Raw genomic sequence first — 10,000 nt, 5'->3', positions numbered from 1 at the left:
GATGTTTGAGGACAATATGTGGTGTGAGGTGGTTTGATCGAGTAAGTAATGTAAGGGTAAGAGAGATGTGTGGAAATAAAAAGAGTGTGGTTGAGAAAGCAGAAGAGTGTGTTTTGAAATGGTTTGGTCACATGGAAAGAATGAGTGAGGAAAGATTGACCAAGAAGATATATATGTCAGAGGTGGAGGGAACGAGAAGTGGGAGACCAAATTGGAGGTGGAAGGATGGAATGAAAAAGATTTTGAGTGATCGTGGCCTGAACATGCAGGAGGGTGAAAGGCGTGCAAGGAATAAAGTTAATTGCAACGATGTGGCATACCGGGGTCGACGTGCTGTCAATGGATTGAACCAGGGCATGTGAAGCGTCTGGGGTAAACCATGGAAAGTTGTGTGGGGCCTGAATATGGAAAGGGATCTGTGGTTTTGGTGCATTATTACATGACAGCTAGAGACTAAGTGTGAATGAATGGGGCCTTTGGTGTCTTTTCCTAGTGCCACATCGCACACAAGAGGGGAGGAGGTTGTTATTCCATGTGTGGTGAGGTGGCGATGGGAACAAATAAAGGCAGACAGTATGAATCATGTATATGTGTGTGCCATTCTTTCGTCTGTTTCCTTTCGCTACCTCGCTAACGCGGGAGACAGCGACAAAGCAAAATAAATATATCTAAATATATATTCCTATGAGTCCACGGGGAAAATGAAACACGAAATGTTCCCAAGTGCACTTTCGTGTAATAATCACATCATCAGGGGAGACACAAGAGAGAAATAAAACAGTCAGTTGATATGCATCGAAGAGACGAAGCTAGGACGCCATTTGGTAAATATGTGATTGTCCAAAACATACAACGAGCTTCCATAAACTTATCATTTTACAAATCTTATCAACAATAAATCTACTTAATTTGTATAGACCATCACTAATATTAAGATTATAATTCTTTGTGTATTTAATAATAGAAGATTCAATGATATTTCTCTTGGTAATAGAGTTGATAACTGAGATGGCGTTACTCCAGTCAATACAATGTTCTTAGTCTTACCATGATTAAACAAGGGAATTTATTCTTGTCCCGTTCTTATACTATGTTTATGTTGCTTAAGTCTAAGAGAAAGATCCTTACCAGTCTGACCAACATAAAATTTATCACAGTTTCCACAAGGAACTTTATAGATGCAACCAAGCGAATGTTCTGGTGAATTCCTGATTAAGATATTCTTTATAGTATTTTTGTTGCTAAAGGCAACATTTACATTAAAGGATTTAAGCAACATGGGAAGCAAAGTGAAATTATTATTAAAAGGGAGAACTAAAAGATTCTTGGTGTCAATGGGAGGTCTGGGCTTAGCTCTATAAAATGATTTCTTTGCTAACTTAAGGGATTTATCAATGAAAGATCTAGGGTACTTTAACTTAGATCCAATGGAATATATCTTCTCAAGCTCCTCATCAATAAACTCTGGACTGCAAATACGTAATGCCCTTAGGAACATAGATTGAAATGATGATAATTTGACTCTGTCATGTTGAGATGAGTAATAATGGATATATTAGCATACATTGGTGGGTTTTCTGTATATGCTAAACTTAAACATGTTTCCTTGTCTATGAACCATGCAATCTGAAAATGGTAACATACCATTATTCTCATTTTCTACAGTAAATTTGATGGAAGGTACTAAATTGTTAAGTAAGGGGAGAAATATTTCTAAATTTTCATTTGTTGGCCAAACACAAAGAACATCATCTACATACCTAAACCAAATTGCATTAGAAGGTAAGATATCCTTTAGTAATTTTGTTTCAAAAAATTCCATATAAAGATCACTTAGTAAAGGTGAAAGAGGATTACCCATTGCCATACCAAATTTTTGAGCATAATAATCTCCATTAAATTAAAATACACAGTCTTTTATACACAATTTTATCAGTTCAATGAAATTAGGCTTTGAAGCAGGTAAATTAATATCATCCAAGACATCAAGTAAATATTCTAAAAGGTCATCAACTTTGCGGAAGATGAAAGCCGGCAAGGCAGTAGGTTTGGATGGTATTGCAGTGGAATCTATTAAAAAAGAGGGTGACTCTATTGTTGACTGGTTGGTAAGGTTATTTAATGTATGTATGACTCATGGTGAGGTGCCTGAGGATTGGCGGAATACGTGCATAGAGCCATTGTACAAAGGCAAAGGGGATAAGAGTGAGTGCTCAAATTACAGAGGTATAAGTTTGTTGCGTATTCCTGGTAAATGATTATTATTATTATTATTATTATTATTATTATACTTTGTCGCTGTATCCCGCGTTTGCGAGGTAGCGCAAGGAAACAGACGAAAGAAATGGCCCAACCCACCTCCATACACATGTATATACATACGTCCACACACGCAAATATACATAAATACACAGCTTTCCATGGTTTAACCCAGACGCTTCACATGCCTTGATTCAATCCACTGACAGCACGTCAACCCCGGTATACCACATCGCTCCAATTCACTCTATTCCTTGCCCTCCTTTCACCCTCCTGCATGTTCAGGCCCCGATCACACAAAATCTTTTTCACTCCATCTTTCCACCTCCAATTTGGTCTCCCTCTTCTCCTCGTTCCCTCCACCTCCGACACATATATCCTCTTGGTCAATCTTTCCTCACTCATCCTCTCCATGTGCCCAAACCACTTCAAAACACCCTCTTCTGCTCTCTCAACCACGCTCTTTTTATTTCCACACATCTCTCTTACGCTTACGTTACTCACCCGATCAAACCACCTCACACCACACATTGTCCTCAAACATCTCATTTCCAGCACATCCATCCTCCTGCGCACAACTCTATCCATAGCCCACGCCTCGCAACCATACAACATTGTTGGAACCACTATTCCTTCAAACATACCCATTTTTGCTTTCCGAGATAATGTTCTCGACTTCCATACATTCTTCAAGGCCCCCAGAATTTTCGCCCCCTCCCCCAAACTATGATCCACTTCCGCTTCCATGGTTCCATCCGCTGCCAGATCCACTCCCAGATATCTAAAACACTTCACTTCCTGCAGTTTTTCTCCATTCAAACTCACCTCCCAATTGACCTCCCAATAAATAAGTTTGTTGATTATTCCTGGTAAATGATATGGGAGGGTCTTGATTGAGAGGGTGAAAGCATGTACAGAGCATAAGATTTGGGAAGAGCAATGTGGTTTCAGAAGTGGTAGAGGATATGTGGATCAGGTGTTTGCTTTGAAGAATGTATGTGAGAAATACTTAGAAAAACAAATGGATTTGTATGTAGCATTTATGGATCTGGAGAAGGTATATGATACAGTTGATAGAGATGCTCTGTGGAAGGTATTAAGAATACATGGTGTGGGAGGCAAGTTGTTAGAAGCAGTGAAAAGTTTTTATCGAGGATGCATGGCATATGTACATGTAGGAAGAAAGGAAAGTGATTGTTTCTCAGTGAAAATAAGTTTGCGGCAGGGGTGTGAGATGTCTCCATGGTTGTTTAATTTGTTTATGGATGGGGGTGTTAGGGAGGTGAATGCAAGAGTTTTGGAAAGAGGGGCAAGTATGCAGTTTGTTGTGGATGAGAGAGCTTGGGAAGTGAGTCAGTTGTTGTTCGCTGATGATACAGCGCTGGTGGCTGATTCATGTGCGAAACTGCAGAAGCTGGTGACTGAGTTTGGTAAAGTGTGTGAAAGAAGAAAGTTAAGAGTAAATGTGAATAAGAGCAAGGTAATTAGGTACAGTAGGGTTGAGGGTCAAGTCAATTGGGAGGTAAGTTTGAATGGAGAAAAACCGGAGGAAATAAAGTGTTTTAGATATCTGGGAGTGGATCTGGCAGCGGATGGAACCATGGAAGCGGAAGTGGATCATAGTGTGGGGGAGGGGGCGAAAATTCTGGGAGCCTTGAAGAATGTGTGGAAGTCGAGAACATTATCTCGGAAAGCAAAAATGGGTATGTTTGAAGGAATAGTGGTTCCAACAATGTTGTATGGTTGCGAGGCGTGGGCTATGGATAGAGTTGTGCGCAGGAGGATGGATGTGCTGGAAATGAGATGTTTGAGGACAATGTGTGGTGTGAGGTGGTTGGATCGAGTAAGTAACGTAAGGGTAAGAGAGATGTGTGGAAATAAAAAGAGCGTGGTTGAGAGAGACCAGAAGAGGGTATTTTGAAATGGTTTTGGCACATGGAGAGAATGAGTGAGGAAAGATTGACCAAGAGGATATATGTGTCAGAGGTGGAGGGAACGAGGAGAAGTGGGAGACCAGATTGGAGGTGGAAAGATGGAGTGAAAAAGATTTTGTGTGATCGGGGCCTGAACATGCAGGAGGGTGAAAGGAGGGCAAGGAATAGAGTAAATTGGATCGATTTGGTATACCGGGGTTGACGTGCTGTCAGTGGATTGAATCAGGGCATGTGAAGCGTCTGGGGTAAATCATGGAAAGCTGTGTAGGTATGTATATTTGCGTGTGTGGACGTGTATGTATATATATGTGTATGGGGGTGGGTTGGGCCATTTCTTTCGTCTGTTTCCTTGCGCTACCTCGCAAATGCGGGAGACAGCGAGAAAGCAAAAACAAAAAAAGAAAGATGTATATATATATATATATATATATATATATATATATATATATATATATATATATATATATATATATTTCCTAGAAAATAGAATTTACATTCTTACACTCTATCACATATTCCCACCACTCCTGTTTCATGAGCATTGCTGCTCCTTCCCTTCCTGTTGTCGTCTCACCAACCCCTAACTTTACTCCCAAGACATTCACAAACCACTCTTCCCCTTTACCCTTGAACTTCGTCTCACTCAGAGCCAAAATATCCAGGTTCCCTTTCCTTAAACATACTACCTATCTCTCCTTTTTTCTCATGTTTGTTACATCCACAGACATCTAGACACCCCAATCTGAGCCTTCGAGGAGGATGAGCACTCCCCGCGTGACTCCTTCTTCTGTTTCCCATTTTAGAAAGTTAAAATATAATGAGGGAAGGGTTTCTACCCACCGCTACCGTCCACTTTACTCGCCTTCTACGACACGTGAGGAATGCGTGGGAAGTATTCTTTCTCCCCTATCCCCAGGTATAAATTCTACATTGACATGGGTAAAACTGAAAGTTGATGGTGAGAGATGGGTGATTATTGGTTCATATGCACCTTGACATGAGAAGAAATATCATAAGGGGCAAGTGTTCTAGGAGCAGCTGAATGAGTTTGTTAGTGGTTTTCATACACGAGACTGGGTTATAGTTGTGGGTAATTTGAATGCAAAGGTGAGTAATGTGGCAGTTGAGGGAATAATTGGTATACATGGGGTGTTCAGTGTTGTAAATAGAAATGAAGAGCTTGTATGTTTATGTTCTGAAAAAGGACTGGTGATTGGGAATACCTGGTTTTTTTAAAAAGAGAGATATCCATAAGTATACGTATATAAGTAGGAGAGATGGCCAGAGAGCGTTATTGGATTACGTGTTAATTGATAGGCGCGCGAAAGAGAAACTTTTGGATGTTAATGTGCTGGGAGGTGCAACTGTAGGGATGTCTGATCATTATATTGTGGATGCGAAGGTGAAGATTTGTAGAGGTTTTCAGAAAAGAAGAGAGAATGTTGGGATGAAGAGAATGGTGAGAGTAAGTGAGCTTGGGAAGGAGACTTGTGTGAGGAAGTACCAGGAGGGACTGAGTACAAAATGGAAGAAGGTGAGAACAAAGGAGTTAAGGGTAGTGGGTGAATAATGGAATGTATTTAGGGAAGCAGTGATTGCTTGCGCAAAAGATGCTTGCGGCATGAGAAGCGTGGGAGGTGGGTTGATTAGAAAGGGTAGTGAGTGGTGGGATGAAGAGGTAAGATTATTAGTGAAAGAGAAGAGAGAAGCATTTGGACAATTTTTGCAGGGAAGAAATGCAAATGAGTGGGAGATGTATAAAAGAAAGAGACAGGAGGTCAAGAGAAAGGTGTAAGAGGTGAAAAAGAGGTCAAATGAGAGTTGGGGTGAGAAAGTATCATTAAATTTTAGGGAGAATAAAAAGATGTTTTGGAAGGATGTAAACAAAGTGCGTAAGACAATGGAGCGAATAGGAACTTCAGTGAAGGGGGCTAATGGGAGGTGACAAGAAGTAGTGGTGATGTGAGAAGGAGATGGAGTGAGTATTTTCAAGGTTTGTTGAATGTGTTTGATAATAGAGTGGTAGATATAGAGTGTTTTGGTCTAGGTGGTGTGCAAAGTGAGAGGGTTAGGAAAAATGATTTGGTAAACATAGAAGAGGTAGTAAAAGCTTTGCGGATGATGAAAGCCGGCAAGGCAGCAGGTTTGGATGTTATTGCAGTGGAATTTATTAAAAAAGGGGGTGACTGTATTGTTGACTGGTTGGTAAGGTTATTCAATGCCTTTATGACTCATGGTGAGGTGCCTGAGGATTGGCGAAATGCGTGCATAGTGCCATCGTACAAAGGCAAAGGGGATAAGAGTGAGTGCTCAAATTACAGATGTATAAGTTTGTTGAGTATTCCTGGTATATTATATGGCAGGGTATTGATGGAGAGGGTGAAGGCATTTACAGAGCATCAGATTGGGGAAGAGCAGTGTGGTTTCAGAAGTGGCAGAGGATGTGTGGATCAGGTGTTTGCTTTGAAGAATGTACGTGAGAAATACTTAGAAAAGCAAGTGGATTTGTATGTAGCATGGATCGGGAGAAGGCATGTGATAGAGTTCATAGAAATGCTCTGTAGAAGGTATTAAGAATATATGGCGTGGGGGGCAAGTTGTTAGAAGCAGTGAAAAGTTTTTATCGAGGACGTAAGGCATGTGTGCGTGTAGGAAGAGAGGAAAGTGATTGGTTCTCAGTGAATGTATGTTTGCGGTAGGGGTGTGTGATGTCTCCATGGTTGTTTAATTTGCTTATGGATGGGTTTGTTAGGGAGGTGAATGCAAGAGTTTTGGAAAGAGGGGCAAGTATGCAGTCTGTTGTGGATGAGAGAGCTTGGGAAGTGAGTCAGTTGTTGTTCGCTGATAATACATCGCTGGTGGTTGATTCAAGTAGGAAACCGCAGAAGCTGGTGACTGAGTTTGGTAAAGTGTGTGAAAGAAGAAAGTTAAGAGTAAATGTGAATAAGAGCAAGGTTATTAGGTAAAATAGGGTTGAGGGTCAAGTCAATTGTGAGGTAAGTTTGAATGGAGAAAAACAGGCGGAAGTGAAGTGTTTTAGATATCTGTGAGTGGATTTGGCAGCGGATGGCACCATGGAAGCGGAGGTGAATCATAAGGTGGGGGAAGGGGCGAAAATTCTGGAAGCATTGAAAAATGTGTAGTTGTCGAGATCATTATCTCGGAAAGCAAAAATGGGTATGTTTGAAGGAAAAGTGGTCCCAACAATGTTGTATGGCTGCGAGGCGTAGGCTATGGATAGAGTTGTGCGCAGTATGGTGGATGTGATGGAAATGAGATGTTTGACGATAATATGTGGTGTGAGGTGGTTTGATCGAGTAAGTAAAGTAAGGGTAAGAGAGATGTGTGGAAATAAAAAGAGCGTGGTTGAGAGAGAGCAGAAGAGGGTGTTTTGAAATGGTTTGGGCACATGGAGAGAATGAGTGAGGAAAGATTGACCAAGAGGATATATGTGTCAGAGGTGGAGGGAACGAGGAGAAGTGGGAGACCAGAATGGAGGTGGAAAGATGGAGTGAGAAAGATTTTGAGTGATCGGGGACCTGAACATGCAGCAGGGTGAAAGGCGGGCAAGGAATAGAGTAATTGGATCGATGTGGTATACCGGGGTTCGACGTGCTGTCAGTGGATTGAATCAGGGCATGTGAAGCGTCTGGGGTAAATCATGGAAAGCTGTGTAGGTATGTATATTTGCGTGTGTGGACGAGTATGTATATATATGTGTATGGGGGTGGGTTGGGCCATTTCTTTCGTCTGTTTCATTGCGCTACCTCGCAAATGCGGGAGACAACGAGAAAGCAAAAAAAAAAAAAAATATATATATATATATATATATATATATATATATATATATATATATATATATATATATAAATATATATATATATATTTCCTAGAAATTAGAATTTACATTCTTACACTCTATCACATATTCCCACCACTCCTGTTTCATGAGCATTGCTGCTCCTTCCCTTCCTGTTGTCGTCTCACCAAACCCTAACTTTACTCCCAAGACATTCCCAAAACACTCTTCCCCTTTACCCTTGAACTTCGTCTCACTCAGAGCCAAAATATCCAGGTTCCCTTCCTTAAACATGCTACCTATCTCTCCTTTTTTCTCATGTTTGTTACATCCACACACATCTAGACACCCCAATCTGAGCCTTCGAGGAGGATGAGCACTCCCCGGGTGACTCCTTCTTCTGTTTCCCATTTTAAAAATTTAAAATATAATGAGGGGAGGGTTTCTAGCCCACCGCTACCGTCCACTTTACTCGCCTTTTACGACACGTGAGGAATGCGTGGGAAGTATTCTTTCTCCCCTATCCCCAGGTATAAATTCTACATTGACATGGGTAAAACTGAAAGTTGATGGTGAGAGATGGGTGATTATTGGTTCATATGCACCTTGACATGAGAAGAAATATCATGAGGGGCAAGTGTTCTAGGAGCAGCTGAATGAGTTTGTTAGTGGTTTTCATGCACGAGACTGGGTTATAGTTGTGGGTAATTTGAATGCAAAGGTGAGTAATGTGGCAGTTGAGGGAATAATTGGTATACATGGGGTGTTCAGTGTTGTAAATAGAAATGGTGAAGAGCTTGTAGGTTTATGTGCTGAAAAAATACTGGTGATTGGGAATACCTGGTTTTTTTAAAAAGAGAGATATCCATAAGTATACGTATATAAGTAGGAGAGATGGCCAGAGAGCGTTATTGGATTACGTATTAATTGATAGGCGCGCGAAAGAGAAACTTTTGGATGTTAATGTGCTGGGAGGTGCAACTGTAGGGATGTCTGATCATTATATTGTGGATGCGAAGGTGAAGATTTGCAGAGGTTTTCAGAAAAGAAGAGAGAATGTTGGGATGAAGACAATGGTGAGAGTAAGTGAGCTTGGGAAGGAGAATTGTGTGAGGAAGTACCAGGAGGGACTGAGTACAAAATGGAAAAAGGTGAGAACATAGGAGTTAAGGGTAGTGGGTGAATAATGGAATGTATTTAGGGAAGCAGTGATTGCTTGCGCAAAAGATGCTTGCGGCATGAGAAGCGTGGGAGGTGGGTTGATTAGAAGGGTAGTGAGTGGTGGGATAAAGAGGTAAGATTATTAGTGAAAGAGAAGAGAGAAGCATTTGGACAATTTTTGCAGGGAAGAAATGCAAATGAGTGGGAGATGCATAAAAGAAAGAGGAAGGAGATCAAGAGAAAGGTGCAAGAGGTGAAAAAGTGGGCAAATGAGAGTTGGGGTGAGAAAGTATCATTAAATTTTAGGGAGAATAAAAAGATGTTTTGGAAGGATGTAAACAAAGTGCGTAAGACAATGGAGCGAATAGGAACTTCAGTGAAGGGGGCTAATGGGAGGTGACAAGAAGTAGTGGTGATGTGAGAAGGAGATGGAGTGAGTATTTTCAAGGTTTGTTGAATGTGTTTGATAATAGAGTGGTAGATATAGGGTATTTTGGTCTAGGTGGTGTGCAAAGTGAGAGGGTTAGGAAAAATGATTTGGTAAACATAGAAGAGGTATTAAAAGCTTTGCGGATGATGAAAGCCGGAAAGGCAGCAGGTTTGGATGTTATTGCAGTGGAATTTATTAAAAAAGGGGGTGACTGTATGGTTGACTGGTTGGTAAAGTTATTTAATGTATGTATGACTCATGGTGAGGTGCCTGAGTATTGGCGGAATGCGTGCATAGTGCCATTGTAAAAAGGCAAAGGGGATAAGAGTGAGTGCTCAAATTACAGATGTATAAGTTTGTTGAATATTCCTGGTATATTATATGACAGGGTATTGATGGAGAGGGTGAAGGTATTTA

The sequence above is a fragment of the Panulirus ornatus genome, chromosome 13 (assembly GCF_036320965.1).
Source record: "Panulirus ornatus isolate Po-2019 chromosome 13, ASM3632096v1, whole genome shotgun sequence".
Classification (NCBI taxonomy): domain Eukaryota; kingdom Metazoa; phylum Arthropoda; class Malacostraca; order Decapoda; family Palinuridae; genus Panulirus; species Panulirus ornatus.
The sequence above is the reverse complement of the archived record's forward strand: the minus strand, read 5'-3'. Positions refer to the sequence as shown.